Source organism: Paramormyrops kingsleyae, chromosome 4 (assembly GCF_048594095.1).
Source record: "Paramormyrops kingsleyae isolate MSU_618 chromosome 4, PKINGS_0.4, whole genome shotgun sequence".
NCBI lineage: Eukaryota > Metazoa > Chordata > Actinopteri > Osteoglossiformes > Mormyridae > Paramormyrops > Paramormyrops kingsleyae.
The window spans coordinates 9886417-9905891 of NC_132800.1; the positions used below are offsets into that span (position 1 = coordinate 9886417).

The following is a 19475-nucleotide window of genomic DNA, read 5'->3' on the forward strand; positions in this document are numbered from 1 at the left end:
CTTCCCAGTCTAATGTTACCCAGTTCTGTAATTTTACTTGTGTTGCCCCTGTTACTTGTGCCCTAGCCTCCATCAGAGTAAATATTTAAGAATTATCATGATGGCTGGGTGCTTTGTTTATTTTATTTTTCTTTAAATCAGTGTAATTTCAAGCTGCACATTAAAATGTTTGTTGTGTCTATTGATATTTCATGTTGCACTGAATGAACACTTTTGACACTTGTAATAATAATGCACATATACTATACATGTTTATGTTTTAGAAGGATTTCACTTGGGGCAGATGAAAACAAGATATAAGGGTAAGGGGGCCTCTCTGCCTACCCTGCCTAGGGCTCCTCCAACCCACCAGCTGCCACTGAGCGTGAGAGTCTGAATGCATGAGTGTCACGCCAGGTGCGTGAAAGCTGGCAACTCTGAAAACATACATTTTTTGGTTTCACCTGAGTTGATTTGGATAAAAAATATCACTACCTTTTACAGCTGTTAAAAGTGGAAACTTGATGTACATGAAATCACCAAAAAACTACGTCTATCTATCCAACATTTTATAAAAAATACCATACTGCGTTTTGAAACTTTTAAACTTTACGATTTCAGGAAAACGCACCCACTCTGTTAGGAACATTACGGCTTTTTGGTTGAGGGTGTTAAATTCGCTGTTGTTATTAAATCTAATGGCACATTAACAGCTGGAGGATGAATGGATGGATGGATGACTGAATGACCCCTGCAGTAAAATCAACTATCAGTATTCCGTAATCACAATGAAGGATTTCCCTAGTTAATTTGTAGTTATTTAATTATGTTCATTTAGTTCACTCATCTATAGTGTTTCTTATTTCTTATTTTTATATTTCTTTCTGTCCTTGTTACTCGCTCATAATGTTCTTTGCCTCTCATACAACTTACTCTCACCAAGGCCGTCTGACCCCCCGGCTCCAGGAGTCTGTACGAAGACCATAGATAAAGGGCCTGCTTCCCTCAGGGGGGGCAGAGACAGACACAAACAGACACTGAACCGGCCATGTGAAACATCTTTCTGTAACATCTTCATTATGTCTTAGTAAACTGCTTAAGCTTAAGGAACCTGCCTCATCATTGAACTAAAAGACCCTGAGGTTTCACTGAAGAAATCTATCAACAAATAACCTGAACAGACAGACGTTTGTTAAATGTTTTTTTTTCATTATATGCAGAACAATTGATGTGTTATAAAGATCAGCAATTTACTCCTAAATATCAGTTTTTTAGTTCATGGGCACCCTCTGCAAACTTTATTCACCCCTACTGGAACCGCCCTGCACTCATGCCGCCTTTTAATCAATAGCGTTTGAAGGAAATAACCAATCACGATTCTCCCACATCTGTCATTTAAGTGTATTAGCCTATAGGAAGTTGCGCTATGTAATTCCCCAGCCCTTATCTGTATTAGTTGTAAAGAGAAAACGTGTGCGAAGTTGATGCTGGACTGTTAACGGTGTTCGCTCATAAAGTTTGTGCGTCAGTGATACTGTAAGTGTTCATTTCAATATGTTCGTGTTATTCACTAGATTAGACTATGTTTGTTCTTTTTGTTCTTTGATATTTAAAGTGTATATTGTTAACAACCGTAATGTTTCAACACCTTCTTAACCCTCTAGAGAGCTCCGTATCTCTTCGTCATTTTGTTGTTTTTATATTTTTACCTTGTTAATTTTAATACTTCATTGTATGTCGATGAGAATTTTAAAGGTTTTCGTCTTTGAGGTAATGCAGTTTTTATCATTTTGATTTTCTTCTTAAATCCTTACATCGCGTGCATTGCCATACCAGTCACTTTATATATGTTATTTATATATGCAATATGACGGTTAACCTACTGCAGTAATTGCACTCCAACTTTGTCTCAGGGATCTAGGCAGGAGTGAATTACACACTAACAACAGTATGACAAAATTACATTATACAAAATCTTTTGACCAGGAAGTTAATCATAAAAATATGCCAATTTGTGGATGTATATATGCATTGTAAAAATAACAGGAAACCCAACAGGGGAAAACTTTCCCAATGGAAACAGTAGGACTGATACACTGTCAACACTGACCCCACCCTCTTGGGACATGAAGTCAGCACAGACCAGGTCCCGTCCCCCAGCCAATAGGCTGCCTGGAGCTGAAGGGTGGTCCAGCTAGACCCTACAGTAGGTGATCTGGTTGTTGTGGGGGGGAGAGAATGGTCACAACAGAGGGGGTAGCACCCCCCCCCCCCCAGGAAGTAGAAGTGGAGGGTGAGGACAGCTCATTTAATTATCAGTCACTGTATCTCAGTGCTGCTATACTTTGTCTCTCTTGCAAGGCAAGTTTATTGTCTTGCAGACAGTTTCTTGCTCCTGTATGATGACATTTCTGCTTTTCAGAATAAGTGTCTGTCTATAAGAATATTTTCTGCATCAAGCTAATGATTTAGCTGCTTTACGCTCATGTGTCAGAGGAAAACAAGTTCCGAAATAAATCTGACATATTTGCTTCCCTTGCATGTACACAGAAATGCATCGGCACACAAATTCTCTCACTGGAAAGATTATAGCCTTTGACAGTATGTACTGACCCTCACTGTTTTCTCCCCTCTCATTTCTTAATTTCAGTTTAGTTGTGAAACCAAAGAAAATACCTTTATAACACGGAAAAGTATGCAAGCTATTATTAGATATCTGACTGATACACCTGCTATTTCAGCACTCCTGATTGTTGGCTCTGAATGTGACCATGACTGTGTCTGTGTGCAATTTTTTTGTCTTATTAGCATGAACATACTATAAATACCCTAAGTCTAATTCATGAAGTCTTCTTTATTGAGCAGAAATTAATTTGTTAATGAAGGAGTCTATGCATTGATAGTTTATTCTCTACAGACTAATAATAATGATCTGACTGTCTAATGGGCTAAACATTCAGCTTTGTAGTTTTGTCACTTCCTGTTTAAAGTGTCCACTCCCCCTTCACTCTGCCTGCTGTATTTGAGAATAGAAACGACAGAGAAAGTAAAGCTACAGAGAATGAGGAAGTGATTGTCACTCTCCACAGATCTGGGCTCCGTGACACACACACGTATGGATCCTCTGATGCTCCTGTTTCTTCTCATTGCTGGGCTCACAGGTGAGTGTCTCTCATTACAGTGGAACTGAGTAGAGATCTCTCTCCTGCTCCTCCACACACTGTCAGGTACAGTTTGAAGATCATGATGGAGATCTGGTGAGAAGAAATTGCAAAATGTCAATTGTGAAAAGATTCAGCTGCTTTGCCTAACATTGTCTCTGAAATTGTGAATACTTTTTGGATTCTTACGGGTGTTTATATCAAAACATTTGTAATTGCTATGCTAATATTTTAAACAATGTTGCATGTAACAGGTTATTGATAATATAGATTTAATATCTAAATACTCAGTGTAATACTGTCATGTCTTTCTTTAGTAATCGAACAGTACAAAGACTGTTAGTGCAGATAAAATGCCCTTGTCTTTTGCATGCTTTGATGTTCAGTGAGGTGTAGGATTATCTTACTGGGGTCATTTCAGCAGCACAGGTGGTTATGTGAGCAGACAGCCGGGATGCCATCAGTCATTTCTGTGTGTACAGTCAGAGGGGTCTAAACACCCAGCTTCATGTGCTACTGGGGCAGGTCTCTGTTTATCTGGGCTCAAGATCAGCCTCAGAGTTATTTCATACTTCACTTTTCTGCATGTGCTTTCAGGCTGTGGATGGTCATGTATGTGGCAATTTATGTTCATACTGCATTTGTCGGTGGATGCAGATGGTGGTGGTCAATGCATGCATATAGCGGCAATATTTCATCAGACCAGGAGAGGGCAGATGTATTGCAAAAAAGACAAATACAAGCAGTTTAGTGAAATGGGTAAACATATTACAAACAGTTTTAAAGTTCTTAGTTAAAGCTTGGGCAGAATTGTGTTTCTTTTCCAAAGACCATATACTACGGTGTAATGTCAGGATAGTATAAATTATCAAAACAACAAATCTCCATCCTCTGCTCTTTCTTGGTTGACCTCTGCTCTGCAGTGCTGTCACCTACTGGAATTACCTAGTCAGTTACCTGTACAAACATATTTAAAGCATACAAATGTACATGATCTCTGCCAGACGTAAAAATCTCAGCTACACGAGCATCATCCAAAGCCATCTGGCACAAACCTGATGACAGAATGTGTGACCTATGTGCGATCAAAAGTGCATGGAGAAAAGAAAAGTGAAGTATGAATTGGCCTTCAGGGACTGAGATTAGACCTGGTTGTCTTTCACTCTGCAGCAGGTTTGGAGAGCTACTGTAGTTAACCTCTAGCTGGTAGAGACTGGGGGCAGCATGGGGGCCTCACACCTCCAGGCTTGTGGTTTTGGTATCTGGCCCAGCTCTCTGTGGGCAGTTTGCATGGTCTTCCTGTATCTATACTGGTTCCATATGAGGTCTCTGGTTTCCTCCCACAGTCCAAAGACAAGTGGTTCAGGTGAATTGGTGCCTCTGAAAGTGCCCATAGTAACTGTTTGAGTGTTTGCCCTGTGACAGACTGGCATCCTGTCCTGGTTGTTCCCCTGCCTTGTGCCCTGTGACAGACTGGCATCCTGCCCTGGGTGTTCCCCTGCCTTGTGCCCTGTGACAGACTGGCATCCTGTCCTGGCTGTTCCCCTGCCTTGTGCCCTGTGACAGACTGGCATCCTGTCCTGGTTGTTCCCCTGCCTTGTACCCTGTGCTGCCTCAGATCAGCTCCATGCTCCCTGTACTGTACTGACCCTGTACTGGATGAACATGTGGCAGATGGATAGCTGAACTAGAATATATTTCAGTGGCAAACTCTGGACTAAAGCTGCTCGATTATGGAAAAAATCATAAACATGATTATTTTGGTCAATATTGAAATTACAATTATTACCCATTGATTACTCATTAATAGAAAGGGTAATACCAGTTTTAAGACTAATAATACTAACAAGAAGAAACAGGACCAAGTTATTTAAACCAAAATAAGTTTGCTCACATTTTACTGCATTTTACTGAAAGATCCTATTCATGTATTCAAACTTTTGGCAAAGTGAACTAAAGTTTGTCAGTAACTCAATCCAAGAACATTGAAGGCTGGCCAATTATAACCCAGAGCAAACAGGAAACATGTTCAGCATCAGACTAAATCAAAATTATAGCAAATGCTGGTAAGGCTGCTAAAATAATCTCTAGATTTTTTGTCAGAAAAACAAGCCTGTTTACATGATCAGGTTTTAGAGAATAGAACAGACAGGAGGCAATATTTCAGACAGGATTTAGGCAGCATTTTTTTCATGATTCTACATTAAGATTTCAGGGAGATATAAACTGAAATAGACGCCAGAAGTACGCTGCGTCGTAAGAGGGTTAATGTAAAGCGTTTGAAATTCGGTGAATGATGCGGCACACCGTTGACATATGGACATGAAATACATCCCCTAGAATAAAACCGCAGAGCAATCATTAATTGCGACGCAGCTGGGAGCACAGCTTTGGACTGTAGAGTGATCCAACTGTAGATGGTCAAACAAATCATAAATTGACTGCCGGTGAAATTTATAAAGCAAAATCAATTGCTCATCATTAAGCGTATCTAAGGGGTTCTCCTGGTCGCGGAACACTCTTTTTGGGATGCGTTAATTTTCGTTATTTATTATCATAAACTCGGCCATGTTGCAGTTAAGGTATGGTTAGAGGTACCTTAATTTTTTTTCCCTTAGTTTGGTTGCTAAGGTCTTTTGTGCAACCGTTAAGGGATTCCTTAAGTATAAGACTAAGATAAAGAGAAAAACTTAAGTACTTAAGAGAACATTTTAAGGAAACCTTAAGGAGGGGACTTAAGGGTGTTTTGTGCAACCAACTTTATTTTGAGGAGACCTTAACTCGGACTTAAAGGAAAATCTTAACTTAAGGTGTTTTGTGCAACCGGCCCCTAGTCCCGATTTACAAGTCCATGGGTTGTTTCACTTATGCCTTTTCTCGTGGTTACTCTGATGCATCACACCGCACAACAGGAACTGGAACTTTAAAGCTTGTAATTCCACCCGAAACTACACCGCCATACCAAAACAACAGAGGATAAATAAGTTGTTTTGTTAGTTAATAATTTGTTAGTTATTGGGGAGATCGATCGATCAAAACGGGACCCAGCCTTTTATTTATAATTTACTTTACTTACAACCAGCAACATGTTTATGATTCTTATTACATCTGGCCAGCAGACCAATCTTTCATTTTCAACAGAATAATAAATTACATAATGTTATCACTATATTTCCGATGTGGCCCACTACTGTTCTGGCTCATTTCTTTTGTGGTCCACTTCCGTTGTGGCTTTTGCATTCGTGTTGTGGCTTTTGTATTTGTGTTGTGGCTTTTGCATTACGCTGACCCATCTGGGCCACTGTACTACCCCATACCCCGCAACACATCACCATCGTAAGTCACAGACTACCTGTAATAATAATAATAAAAATTCACCAGGTCCTGTCTAGTGACCGAATGACCAGGCATCTGATCCTCTCATGGCAATTATAATTAAGGAATTAATGTTTTGGCAAAATTTTGAGCTTTAATACCATGATTGTCAAATTAATCATAAAATTAAAAAAAATATGTTCCCTCTAAGAAGAACACCACTTTTGAGACAGCAGCAACGCCTGCTGATGATACACAGGATTCTGCTGCTCCAAAGAAGAAGAAGAAGGGCCTGGGCAGCTTCTTTAAGGTCACTCCCCATACAATCACGCCCCACAGTATAGACCCACCCCTGATGCTGATTGACAGGTTTCCGTGTAAGGCGTCGGAAATTCAAATGCAAAATGAATTGCGATTGTGTTTGAGTTTTGGCAGGCTACATACGCGACACAGAGAAAGTGAAAAAGCAGACGTGGTAATTGATTTTGCTATTTAAATATGACAGGCTCATAACTTTTAAGACATGGGAAATGCAATTGCAAATGGACTTTGCTTTTTCATTTGAAATTTGGCAGTCAGTGTTTGTTCGCGAAAGCGAAAAAGCAAACGGCATTGCAAAATTTGCAATTGCATTTGAATTATGTCACACTTTATGCGTCCACATATTTAAAACGCAATTGCAAATGCAATTTGCAATTCCTTTTGAAAAAATGTCCGGGATTTCCCTCCATACGGATATGGAGTCATACTATGGAGTGCGTCTTTCATTGATGATTGTGTTCTGTTTCTGTATTATAGTTGGTCGTAAGTGACTCATAACTGGTCGTAACTAGGTGATTAAAGAGATTTGTCGTGTTGCCGAGTGGGCGCAGACACCACCGAATATTAGTGCTGGGCGATATCATATCGCGCGTGCGCAATAATCACTAGGGCTTCAGATGACAGGCGCAACATTTGGCCGTGCGCCAGCTTTTCTGTGCTATACGGACATTTATTTACGCCCACAATTTAAGCAGTTTAGGCCCAATCCCAATTCTATTTTCTACCCCTTTGCCTACCCCTCACCCCTTCCCCTTGCCCCTTGAAATGAAGTGGAAAGGGGTAGGGTTAAAAAATTTCCCCTAAGAAATGTTTTTTTTTTTTTCTTTATTTAGAAGTATATATAATTACAACATTACAGTATAGCGATGTATGACAAAATATAATCAGAACCAGTAAGACATAAACAGTGAACTATAAATGAATAACCTATTAACTACAAGTAAAAGAAAAAAGGACAAATGTAAAAAGAAAATTTATGTAACATTCATTAAATCATTGTATAATTTCACAAGTTTGGCACTTTTTCTGTTATTAACATTTTTAAGCGTTGTAATTATGTATTTGAAATCACAGAGAAAATTATATAATTTTGGGAGTATTGATGAAAATTTACATTTATGAATGTAATATTTTCCCAATAAAATAAATACATTTCCTATATATTCAATGTTGTATTTTTCCCCTAAGAAATGGGACACCACTACTTCACTGTTATACGTCATCATCCATTGTCACAACCTCCTAACGTTACGTCAGAGGACGTGCGCCGATGTTTATCACAAATTCCAAGATGTCGCTGTCAGCATCGTAGCATGTAAAGATTACTCACTCCCAAAGTTTTTTTGCGCCATATTTGGACTTTAAAAACAGATGTTCGTTTTCACCTCGAAAACGTATGAGCCTTCGGGTTTCCTCAGCTGTCCCTATACAGAATATAATTTACACAAATGTTGTCATGTTGCAATAAGTACGAATAGTGTAATCACCGTTCATTTACATGTACACATATGGCCGTAATCAAAACAAGACAACGCGGTACCACATGCAGTCAGTTACCGGGTAACGTTATATGACATAAAAATATATTTCCTAATATTGTGCAATCAATGCTATCCGCAAGCAAACTTTAACGATTTTTTTTCAAACATTTCTTTACAGAAACACAAGATTGATGGTAATATACATGTAATGAAAAAATGTCATAAAAATCCTTATTTATGGCAAAAATGACTTAACATTTATGGGTCTGCTTGCTCGAGTGGGCAGCCATGTTGTAAATTTCTCTTAGCCCTTCGTTTGAAGTGAGGTCCCGAAAAATCTTCGTTTCGAGGGCTATCTAGCCCTTCCCCTTACCCCTACCCCTCCAATCAAAAGAGAATTGAGACACCCCTACCCCTACACGTGAACGCGCCAAACGGAGGGGTAAGGGGTAGAATTGGGATTGGGCCTTAGTAGTATGGCTAAAATATTAATGAGGCTTTGTATCAGTGCATGTAAGCAGAGTGGAGTGGTGAGAATTTCCGCTCCTCGCTCACGAGGTATGGAAGGCCAACGGGGCCAAAACGTCTTAAAAAACACGTCGATTTTTTACATGCAAAAAATCAACACGTCGATTTTTTACATGCAAAAAATCAACACGTAGGTTTTTCACATGCAAAAAATCAACACTTCGATTTTTCACGGCTAAAGACGTATTTTTTTTACGCCTTCAGACGTCAAAAACAGGCAGAATTTCTCTCTTTTTAAATGAGGACATACACTTAATTATTTTAAAATATGATAAAATATGTGCATGTATGCCTATATTATTAATATTCTTAATTACAATTCGTTGGTACTAGTAGTTGTATTTAACAAATTCTTACTACTCTTCTTCTTCTTATTATTATTATTATCATTATTATTAAAATGAGTAATTATTTGTCACCACAGCACAGTGCACCACAACTAAATGTGACCTCTGCATGTGACCCATCTGTGAAGGAGCAGTGGGCAGCTGACAAGCACTGTGCCGGTAGCAGTCATGATCAAAGTACAGTACCCAGTTATTACTGGGGGATAGCCTGTCAACAGGAGGGGAAAATATTTGAAAATATTTTTTTAAATATTCAAAATGTTTGTACAATGTCATCATTTGTCTATTTAATCAATAAAAAACTAAAACATGTTTTCTTTTAATTTATAAATCAGTAAGTCAGCCCCTTCCTCATAGCTATGTCATAGCATTCTGCTTACAATCTTGTGAAGTTTTATACTGTATAACACGTATGCCCACTTCACCTCTATTGGCACACACAGATATAGAGAACGGTCAGAGTGAAGGAAGGTGATTCAAGATTCAAGATTCTTTATTTCTCACATGCATAGTCATACAGGTACAACATGCAGTGAAATGTATAGTGAACCGCTCTTTTTGACTGTGCCTCCATTAAATAATTAAACAAAAAATCAAACAAAGAGAAACAAAAAGATTAAATTTGTAAAACAATGTAGGAAAATAGTAAAACTTTGAAATAGATTAAACAAGTCTGAGACAGATTTACATATGTGCAAGTTATAAAGTTAAAGTGCATTTTGCAATGTCTGCACAACAGTGTGAACAGCTTAGAAACCCTTGTAATAGTGTAGCAGCATGAACAGTGCATGTACAGTAATAAATGATAGAGGCAGTATGGAATGACTGGAATGACAGACAATTATTATTAATACAGACAAAAATTAGGCTGCTCTGCAGTGATCAAGAATGTAATACTACAAAAAGGAGGGGTTGGACAGGTCTCAGTTGAGAAGCTGAATGGCCTGAGGATAAAAACTCCTCACAAGTCTCTCTGTTTTGCCCATAATGGTGCAGAATGGTTTACATTCCTAGTATTTATTACCTTGATTGTACTGGAACAAGGTTTGTTAGGTCAAATTCCTTGTAAATGTCACATTACTTTGGCAATTCTGATGTACAATTGACAGGTTGGCTCCTAAGAAAAACTTGGGTTTACGTGCGTAGATTAGCTGCACCACTCTGGATTTGTCAATTAATGGCTGTAGTGATTTTTTCTGCTTTGGGACAATTGAAACTGTAATAATAATATACAATTGTAATATATGTTTAATATAATACACTTGACAAACCTTGTTGCTGAGTGAGTGTTTGAATCACAACAAACTCTGAAATTATCATCTCATCAGCAAATTCATTTTCAATCAATCGCCCACTTGCCCAACATACACTGCTTTCCATTGTAGTCATTGTATTATAGCAAAATAGAGATATTCAAGGACACGCTAAGGGCATAAATCATAATAACAGCTGTTATATTAAAGTAGCGAAAAATGAGTTACTTCGTCAGTATTGTGTCTACATTAGCTTGTCCATTATTAGACAATGCCAACCGGGTGTATTCTGTAAATATCTGATTGCAGTTCAAAAGAAAGCTTCTAAGAGCCATTTTCCTTTGCGCTCCGAACCAAGTTCTCTATCTAGTTTAATGGCACGCACACCTCCGTTAAGCAGTCTTCTGTGGCTCATCACAACCACGCAAAGAATCCGTAATCAAAAACGTAAAGTGATGCAGAAATACGTACCTGCGGCAAAGACCTAGCTGCGTTGAATCTTAGTCACGGTACGTTTAAACACGTACGGCGATTCGTCCCACTGCTTATTAGTATAATTTATATATTCATTGCTGCGACACGAAACGTCCACTTTCGTAATAATAAATATTTATATTATGTTAATTTTTTCTATGACGTAAGTATACGCGTGGATCGTTGAGGTGTGACTGCAAATCACTTGACAGTGATGACCCTCCTATTATGTTGCGGGTCAAATTGACCCGTTTTAAAGTTTGAAGATTTAGGAAAAATAGTTTAAAAATTTTTTTTAGTATGAAACTACTTCTGCTGGCCTTAATTAGCGTAATCAACATATAATATGAAAATGGTTCATCTCATATATTTGCAACCACCCCCCCTGAAAGTTTATATCACAGATACTGTTTGGGTCAATTTGACCCAGCAGCAAAACTGGAGGTAAAAGGGTATCAGAAATGTCAGAGTATTTCTGTCTTTGCAATTGTGAGACATATTTCACTACAATCACACATGCACACACACACACACAAACACACACACACAGACACACGCACACACGCACAAACACACACACACACACACAGAGACACGCACATCCACACACACACAGACGCACACAGACACGCACATCCACGCACACACACAAACACACACACACACACAAACACACACGCACACACACAGACACACACAAACACACGCACATCCACGCACACACAGACGCACACAGACACGCACATCCACGCACACACACAAACACACACAGACACACGCACACACACAGACACGCACATCCACGCACACACACAGACACACGCACACACACAGACACGCACATCCACGCACACACACAAACACACACCTACACACAGACACACGCACACACACAGACACGCACAAACACACACACACACACAGACGCACACAGACACGCACATCCACGCACACACACAAACACACACACAGACACACGCACACACACAGACACGCACATCCACGCACACACACAAACACACACACACAGACACGCACATCCACGCACACACACAAACACACACACACAGACATGCACATCCACGCACACACACACACAAACACACACACAGACACACGCGCACACACACAGACAAGAACAGGGCTGAACTCCCTGCTGAGCTGCTGGTAATAAAGAACAGGGCCCCTCAATCTTCCATGTTCCGAGTTACTTATCCTAATTGCACCATTACCTGTTAGAGCTAAGGAATACCATTGCGCTAAATATTGGTAGAATAATTAGTATAGTAGTTAGTGATTAAATATTTAGACTTATTGTTAAGATTTTTTGTATTTTCAGACACCTTTTGGATGATTAAAAATGCACCGGGTAAAATTGACCCAGGAACACCATTGCTGTTCCTGAAAAATGAACATAATAGGACAGTCTATTGTTGTCGTATTTCCTCTTTTCGATTATTCAAATTAGAGCACAAGGTGATTCTGCCTTTATTATGTTGGTTTTACAACTTCAAATCTACAACTTCAAGTGAAAACGAGCCTAGAATAACGCAAAATGCCGATAACAATTTAGATGAATGAAGCACTAATGTGACGGATTTCTCCATCGGGGGAGCTGATCAGACATTGCACAGATGATGTATTTGCGTGTTGCAGTTTTTCTGCACAATCAACCATTTTCACTGATGCCCGAAATGGTAGTCAGAGTATGCTGCCATCATTTTAACATGTTAAATTTTTAAAATGCAGTAATTTTTGCTCCAACATTTTCATGTTGACTAACTTTAAAATAATGTCTGTGGGACAACGAATGATGAGAAAAAGTAACAGCTGTATATTACAAGAATTTAAATAATAATAACTAATATGTTATGATCTGTCCTTGCGTTTGGAGACTCGTGTCATGACCTGCTCGTATGATCCTCGTGTGTGCCACGCCCCCCTCGTTACCTCGTGTTAATTCCTGATTGTGATCACCTGTTGCCTGTTATTTTCGCCTTGTCCTGTGTATTTAGTCTGCGTCTGAGTCCGTTTTCCCCAGGTCTGTCATTAACGTTCATCCTGTGCTGCTCCCTGTCTGCTTTAATAAACCCCGTTTACCCGTCACGGCTTCCTTAGTCTGATTCTCCGCTCCCTGCTCGTTCGTTCGCGCAGGTCTCAACAACTTGTATGTAAAAAGCCATTTATACATGGATAATAAGACTTCAATGTAGACACCATTAAATACCAGCAGTGCTGGGATAGCTGAATAAATATGTTGAATGTAGTCACTGGATGGAAGTTACAAGTATGTGCAATTGTTTGTCTAATGGACAAAAGTACTTGAGGCAGGTGTATGACAGCAGATAGGCAGTATAAAAAGGCAGTATATCCATGTTTTTTATGTTTAAGTGTGCATGTATTAATTGATAGATAATGAATAGATAATTTAAAAAGATGGAAATACTCAAGGGACGTTTGTGGACAGGAGTTGGTGGTGCTTTTATTTTGAAAGGGTCGCTTTGTCCATTTCAGCACACGTTGCAAAATGCCGCCTGTTTTTGACGTCTGAAGGTGTGAAAAATGGACGTGTTGATTTTTTTGCATGTGAAAAATCGACGTGTTGATTTTTTGCATGTAAAAAATCGACGTGTTGATTTTTTGCATGTAAAAAATCGACGTGTTTTTTAAGACGTTTTGGCCCCGTTGGCCTTCCATAACGAGGCTGTTGGCTCCGCCCGCTCCACCGCTCTAATTCGCACTAATCCCACATAGGCTACTGTATATAGGGCCGGTTTCCCGAACTAGGATTAAGACTAGTTTTGGACTAAATTGCCGTTTCAATGGAGATTCACCATTGTAACTCAAAGCTAGTCTAGGCTTAGGCTTAATCCTTGACTGGGAAACTGGCCAATAGTGTCTGAGGACAGGCCACATCTCACCCCTTGCAAAAACACGAAATGGTTTAGTCTGCCTTGAGCGGACTTTTTAACTAGATGCATTTTACTTAGCGTTCCGTTCCTTCTGCTAGACTCTGCATTGTAGCCTTGCAGTTCACAATGCCCTTGTCCAAGAAAGTGAAATCAGGCTGTCAGAAAAGAAAGGTGGGAAAGAGAGAAAAAGCAAAATGAGGGAAAGTAACTACTGACAAACTTCTTTTACAAGAAAGGTGAGCACAAATGTGAAAACAGATCCCATGGGTATGAACCGCCTGAATACCACCGCGATTGTCAGTGCTAAAAACCGCATGACAATTGAAAGAACGTCTAATACACTTTATAGTGATGCCTTGGTTACATCTGTAATCTGAGGTAAAGCCTAAATAAATTGTTGTTTGCATACCACACCATTGCAATAGTACTAATTTGAAAATTAGAGTAATATTTATTGGTTATTATAGATCATAACATAATTAGGCTAATATTTGCTTAATATGCTCAGTGTCATAGGTTCATATAGACCAGGGGTACCCAATACGTCGATCGCGACCGACCAGTAGATTGCAAAGGTAGTGCAGATTGCGCCACATTTGTTTTAGATGTTAGCCTCTATCATCTGTCAATCCCTTTGCCATTCACCACTTGATTGACATAACGGGTGGCCAGTTCACTTTTGCTTAAAACTTTGTTATACAGTGGTACCTCAGTTCTCAAACTTATTAGAACTCGAATTTCTTAAAAGTCGAACCAACTAGTTCGAAAAAAAAAATACCTAGACCTCGATCTGAATCTCAGAAGTCAAACTGTGAACGCTAACCTAAGATAACTTGTACGGGTGGGGAAATGAGTCACGCCGCAGGTCTCTCAGCGGAAACAAAGGGTAAAGCTTCAGTTTCAGCCTTGCATTTGCTGTGATAGCACCGTGCATGTTTACACTAACTGAATACATATATTTAGACAGTAAAAATACATTTAGACAATGATAGACAGTAACAGTAATTATTATTATATAATAAAATACATTTAAAATAAAAATTTCTTATTCATTATTTTAATATTAATAATAAACCATTAATACATTCAATTATAATAATATTATTGTGTTGAGCTGGGACAGAACGGAGACAAAGGCGCAGACGTCAGGGTATTGGGGAATACGGGGTTTAATTACAGATAAGACAGGCAAAACGCAGACGGACAATACAATGACCGGACTGGGGAAACAAACTGAAACACGGACTAAATACAGAGGACTAATGACAACAACCAGTAACAGCTGATCACACGGGGATTCCACACGGGGTTAACGAGGGGGCGTGGCACATGGAAGGAGCGGACAATCAGGGCAGGACACATTGTTTGGATACATTTATTTTCTTACTTTACAAATTACTATTTTGATTAATGTGCTTAGATGTGTTTAGTACAGTATATGCTCTTCTTGTTTTATCCTGTTCATTTTGTGTTTAAATGCTAAAAAAAAAAACATATTTAGGTGTAATTAATTGGTTTTCCATTATTTCTTATGGGGAAAATTCTATCACAACTCGAACTTTATAGGATTCGATCTGGAGTTCTGAATGGATTAAATTCGAGTTCTGAGGTACCATTGTATATAGGTTAATTCTAGGACTGGGGCTAGGAAATCTGATCGGGGATCAGCACAGGAGTTTGCTGCTTTGAAAATGCTTACATTTCTAACTCACGACCAATTCATAACTTGCAGTAACCTAAATTTGGGTCACAACGCATCGGTTGAGAATCGCTGCTCTAGGGGAGGGTCACTCAACTATCATTCCCATTACGGGCACATTCATGTCATTTACTGATCGGGGTTGGTGTCACGTTTCGGGCTGGCGAGCTGGCGGTCAAGCAGGCAAGTGGAGCCGTAACTCAGGACAGACGGGGTTTATTCGGAGACAGGCAGGTAAACGGAGGTTGAAGAGCACACATAACATTACATCAATGACAAATCTGGGGAAGACTGACTGAGACTAGGACTAAATACACGAGACAAGGCAGAAGGAATAGGCAACAGGTGATGAAAATCAGCAGGAGGCGGTGCTGCAGGCAGGTCCGGAATGGGCGCCAGGATGGGCGCCGGCCGAGCAAGCGCTGCCCCTTTAAGGGCTTTAGGGACCTGGGGACTTGCGTCTCTTACGGCGCTGATCCCTCTTCCGGGAAAGCGCTCTGGCCGGTGATCACCAGCCTCCAAATGAGGTAGCTTCTCCTCGTCATGGGGCTCACCAGTAATAAAGGCGTCCTCCCACGCGGGCATTAGGGAGCAGGCACCTAGGTAGAGCACTGACTCTCCCTCCTGCTGCGCTCGGTGCGGCTCTCGCCGCTTCCTTCCGGAGCTGGGGGTTTGAGCGGCAGAAGCCGCGTTAAGCTCAGTTGTGCGCTTGGGGAAAGTTGTCTTTTGCCATATTTGATATAGGGTCACGAGCTGGCAATGTAAAAACTATGTCGCGGTGCAAATAGGGTTGAGAATCACTACCCTATAACACATTTGTTTTGTTTTTCTGTGTCTTTCGCTTGTTATTTTGGCAAAATGACAGTTTTGCTGTTTTACTTCCTCAATGATCTCTTTGTACCATGAACCCTGGTACAAGTGTTACACAAACTGATAATACATAATATTAACTACATATACTGTGATGCTGAAAATGTGAATTCAGTTGGTTGTTTTCCCCACAGGTGCTGACAGTGTGTCCTCAGTGGGATCAGTGTCTGTGCATAGAGGAGGATCTGTCACCATCCCATGTTTCTATGAAGGCAGATATGAATCTCATGTGAAATACTGGTGCAGAGGGAATGACTGGAGTTCATGTACAACCATAGTACGCAGTGACTCTCCACAGAAGAAGGATGAAGTGTCAATCAGAGATGATCCTGACCAGCGAGTCTTCACTGTGACTATGAACAATCTGAAACCTGGGGTCTCTGATTACTACTGGTGTTGTGTGGAAATTAGAGCAGCTCCAGATGTTGGAGAACAAGTTTACCTGTCAGTCACTGAGGGTAAGATGTCTGTACTGCAGACTGTAGCCAATGAGATGCACAGAATGTAATATGTCACTCAGAGTCAATGATGGTTTTTAAAACCATCAGGGACGTTCTTGGGGTGACATTGAGACCTTTTCAGCTTTTCAGGTATAGTAGCGAGTGCGCAAAACAGCCCAAGCTAGCGACTCCCAAATCATTGATTTGCTTTTTTCCTATTACTCACGTTGTGAGTAATTGCGTGCACTTTGTTTAGTGTGATTTTCCACTTTGAACTTGAACTTTGTGAGTTTGATTTAAATGTAATCAAGTCCGACATTCACGTCACTCTTAGCCTGTAGGAGAATTTGGCTGCCCTGGAAATCTCCCACTCCTTCATCTGCTGCTGCTTGGCTAGAAGACATAACTCACTTCCTAAAGCTAGAAGAGATTAAATGTTGGCTGAGGGGTCTGTGAAAAGCTCTACTCCAGATGGGAACCTTTCTTGTCATACTGTGACGTGTCATATGTGTGCCTGTGTTGGGGTTGGGCAGTGACAGTGTACATTTTTATTTGTGAAATGTTGTGTTGTGAACACATCAGCTGTAGAGGTGCATCGATCTGATATTTGGAATTTGCAATCTTTTTAAAAACAATGTTTTGAGAGGTGGACGTATGCTTAGTGGAAAATCACACTAAACAAAGTGCACGCGATATTGGTATCAGAACTGGTATCGGTACATCCCTAATCAACTGCCAAGGTCCATTTGGGTCGGGCTAGGGGAGTCTTGTTATAAATGCTAAAATGATAGACAATGTAATGCATTACTTAACATGCATTGTATCATACCTTCATTTTAAAAATAAAAACAAAACTTCTTTAATAGATTACAGGACAAATTTTAGTTGTGATCAATACAATAAAAGAGTCCTGGTGTCAGTTTTAATGGGCTACTTCAGGGGGTTAAATGTAATAAATAATATATTAAGAAATGTCTAGTGCAAGTTAATTTACAATAAAATGTGAAGCATAAAAATATAAATTAACATACGTAAATGACATCAGTTTGGCTGTTATTGATGTTTGGTCTATTTATGTAAATTGAAATAAGTGTAAGTGAAAGTACAAATCCAGATCAGGTTTTGTTTCTCTGTACTCTAACTGTGACTCTTTATGCTCAACTGGTTGATTGAAGCAAAATCTTGGTCTGGATTTGTACTTTCAGAACCTGAACTTTCTACTTCTGAATGTAAGCAAGCAAAGTACATTTTTGTGAGCTAATCTTATACTAAATGATCATTCATTACAGTTTTATTTTTGCAGGTACAATTATAGAACAAAAATAATCCACATAGTGAAGTAATATAACCTACAGTAGACTGGCACTGACTTTATGAATATGTGTATAAATGGTGTAAGAGGGAGTGAGAGTTAATCATCTTGGTAATTTTCATACTGTCCCTGCAGGTGTGTCCACACTGAACACGGTGACTGTACAGATTGGAGGATCTGTCACTATCCCATGTTTCTATGACAACATATATCAACAACATGTGAAATACTGGTGCAGAGGGAGTGACTGGAGTTCATGTACTCCCGAAGTGCGCACTGACTATCCACAGATAAGTGGTGAAGTGTCAGTCAAAGATGATCCTAATCAGCAAGTTTTCACTGTGACCATCAATAATGTAAAAACTGTGGATTCTGGTGATTACTGGTGTGGTGTGGAGATCAGCAGAGGTTCAGCTGTGGGAACATGGGTTTACCTGTCAGTCACTGAGGGTAAGATGTCTGTACTGCAGGCTGTAGCCAATGAGATACACAGTATGTAATTTGTCATTCAGTCAGAAAGGAAGGACATTAACACAAACACAGGAGATAATATTTTAGTAAATACGAGAGACTGAATTTTAGTTTTTTATCAATACCATAAATAAGACCTCCGAGTATTAACAATGTCAGTTTAAATGAGTTGCTTCAGGGGGTAAAATATGATCAGTTATATGCTAAGTAATGTGGTCCAGTTTGTGAGTTTTAAATCAATTCATACATTTTACAGAAAAGTATGAATATATTCAATTTTTTTTCAATTCAATTTTATTTATATAGCGCATTATCACAACATTACATTGTCTCAATGCGCTTTACATTTCTGCCTCGTAAGGACCCCCCATTGAGTAAGCCAAAGGCAACGGTGGCAAGGAAAAACTCCCTAAGAGGAAGAAACCTTGGGAGGAACCAGACCCAAAGGGGGAGCCCATCCTCCAGGGGCCGGCAGATGAGTCAAACAAACAAGATGAAATGACTAAGCTAATACAGACAAGAGGAAGTGACTAAGCTAATACAGGGGTTGAAATATATGTCTCAATGCAGCGGCCGACCGGTGCAGGCACGTGGTGCTTGATGCACGATGGCAGGATTAATAGACACACAGCCGCAGGATGGATGGCGAGGCATCGTGTTGAGCCAAGGGCAGGCAGGTTGGAGGGTAGTTGCCGGAGGTCGAGGTAGATGTCTTGCAGGCCGCAGAGGCATAAACTCTTCAACGACATTGTGCTCCATGGAGCACACCCCAGAAGGGGTGAGGGAGGAAGTAAGAATAATTGTGTATTAGCCAGAGTTGAGGAAATCAGAGGCAGTGCAAGCAAAATGATCGAGTGCAATATTCGTCTAGGCTCCGGCAGATCTGAGTATAGCAGCATGAGAAAGAGGGAG

General features: G+C 39.9%; 1 long non-coding RNA gene across 1 annotated transcript; it reads left to right on the plus strand.

The window, feature by feature from the left end:
* Nucleotides 1-881: 881 nt before the first annotated feature.
* LOC140588711 (uncharacterized) lies at nucleotides 882-16777 on the plus strand. Its single transcript, XR_011989882.1, has 3 exons — nucleotides 882-1515; nucleotides 3069-3140; nucleotides 16475-16777. It is a non-coding gene; the product is annotated as an uncharacterized lncRNA (long non-coding RNA).
* Nucleotides 16778-19475: the final 2698 nt, after the last annotated feature.